Source organism: Monopterus albus, unplaced genomic scaffold (assembly GCF_001952655.1).
Source record: "Monopterus albus unplaced genomic scaffold, M_albus_1.0 scaffold210.1, whole genome shotgun sequence".
Lineage (NCBI taxonomy): Eukaryota > Metazoa > Chordata > Actinopteri > Synbranchiformes > Synbranchidae > Monopterus > Monopterus albus.
Genome location: NW_018128090.1, coordinates 530,018 through 532,318, shown reverse-complemented (window position 1 = coordinate 532,318; position 2,301 = coordinate 530,018). Strand labels below are relative to the sequence as shown.

Here is a 2,301-nt window from a genome sequence, read left to right as displayed (position 1 = left end):
GTACCAGCCCCCCATCACCCGCCGCCTCAGCCAGCTCCCCAGCAGTGGCTGCCTCAGCCAGTCCCAGAGATGCCATCTCCACAGGGCCTCCGGCCTGGCCATGGTGGTGTCCCCGCTGACTCTCTGAAACTCTGGTGTGCCGACAAATATGTCCCCGCCAGGGCCTGAGCCAGTCAGTGTGCTGACGCCACTTTGGTGTCTGTCCCTGTGTCTGTTCCAGGTCCTGTTTCCGAGCAGGTCGGCGGTGCGCCGATACCGCCTTAGTGCTGGTGCCAGCATTTGTGCCCGACCAGCAGCTCCAGTTCCTGCAGCAGCAGCCTCTGCCCGTTCCCCGGCTGGAGAACGGTGATGTCCCCTCTGATGCTAGGGGGCCTGGGTATGCTGACAATAGCGTCCCCGCCAGGGCCCGGATTGCTCAGTGTGCCGATGGTAAGCTGCCAGCCAGGGCCTTTGCTGCACTTCCTGTTCCTGTCCATGTGTGGGTCGGCCGGTGCGCTGACACCGCCTTCATGCCTGTTGCTGTCCCTGTGCGGGTCGGCCAATGGGCCGACGCTGCCTTCATACCTGTTCCTGTCCCTATGCGGGTCGGCTGGTGCTCCGACGCCGCCTTCAAGCCTGTTCCTTGTCCTGCACCTGAGCGGGTCGGCCGGTGCGCCGACGCCGCCTTCATGCCAGTTCCTGTTGCTGTTGGGTCGGCTGGTGCGCCGACGCCCCCTTCAAGCCTGTCCCTGAGCGGGTCGGCCTGTGCGCCGACATCGCCTTCAAGTCAGTTCCTGTTCCTGAGTGGGTCGGCCGGCATGTCAACACCGCCTTCAAGCCAATTCCCGCCTTTGAGGTGGTCGGCAAAGATGCCATTCCCCTGCTCCCAGCCTTTGAGGGGGTCAGCAACAACGCCACTCCCATACTCTCGGCGGTCAAGTGGGTCGGCGACAACACCACTCTCCCGCTCCAGTGGGCCTGCTCCAGAGGGGTTAGCCGACACCGCCGCCCTGCTTCCTTCTCTAGAGAGGTTCGCCAACGATGCCGCCACCCTGGTTCCTGTTCCAGTCCCTGTTCCCGGTTCTGAGCGGCTCAGCCAGTGCACCAATGCCGCCTCAGTGCCTGTTCTCAGTCCCGAGCGGCTCAGCCGGCGCCCGACGCCGCCTCATTTCCTGTTGCAGTTCCTGTGCCAGAGCAGGTTGGCCGGTGTGCTGACGCCGCCTTTGTTCCAGTGCCTGGTGGACTGCATCAAGGTTGCCCTCCGGAGCGGCCTCTCCGCAGCGGCCTCTCCGCAGCCCCGTCTGGCGTCGAGGTCGCCCTTCGGAGCGACCACTCTGCAGCCCCGTTTGGCATCGAGGTCGTCCTCTGGGATGACCGCTCTGGTTCTCGGCCTTGTGCAGTTCGGTTCCTTCGTTTTTCTTTGTTTGGACTATGTGTACAGTCCGGTGTTTGTTGGCCGGTCATCCTGTGTTTTCAGTCTTGCTGTGTGGCCTCAGTGTTCCCGGCCTGTGGTCATCTATGTTTGTTTTGGTGCCCTCCTTCTGGGCCCCTGCCTTCCTCTCTGTTCGGTCCTGTTGTGGGTTTGTTTTGTTTTTGGGATGTCTGGCAGCCATCTTTGAGGGGGGGTACTGTTACAGTGTCGCGTCGATCGGCTTCCTGGCTTTGTTTGTTTACCTGTTCTCTCCCCGCTACTCTGTCACCGCAATTAGTCACCATGTCAGTCACCTGTCACCTGTTGCCTGTTATCTCCCAGTCCTGTCCCTTGCGGTTTCTCTCTGCAATCAGTCATCATTCCTCCCACCTGCTGCTCGTTGTCTCCCGGTCCTGTCAGGTATATATTCACCCTGTCTTCCGCCACGTCTTTGCTGGTTCATACCATACCATTACCTTACCTTTATGCTATGATACGCTTGCCTTAGGTTTACGCTACACTACCCGGTTAGCATTACATGTGTTCGTCTCCTGAGCTTTCCGTCTGTTCAACTCCGTGTTCCCATCCTGTTCCTGTTTGTTTCTGGTCGCATCGGGTCAATCATCAAGCTCACTGTTTCTGTTGGTTAAGTGCGTAAGCCCTCGGCTCATCATCCTTCAGTTTCCTGATTGCTGATACTGCTACCCTGTGTGTCTGACTACTTCCACGACCCTGTGTACTCGTCCGTCGACTCTCCTGGTCCTCCTGGCTGCTGGCTGCTTACCTGCTTGTCTTCTGGTTCCTGTGTCCCCCCCGCTGCCAGCTCTCCTGCTCATCCTCTGGTTCCTGTGTCCCTCCTGATGTCAGCTCCCCTGCTCATTCTCTGGTTCCTGTGTCTCCCCTGCTCCCGG

At 59.9% G+C, this 2,301-nt stretch overlaps 1 protein-coding gene across 5 annotated transcripts in view; it reads left to right on the top strand.

Annotated features, from left to right (window-relative positions):
• The window catches only part of cemip (cell migration inducing hyaluronidase 1), a 403,506-nt gene that overhangs the window by 129,557 nt on the left and 271,648 nt on the right, over positions 1–2,301 (top strand). The gene's annotated exons all lie outside the window — the stretch shown is intronic.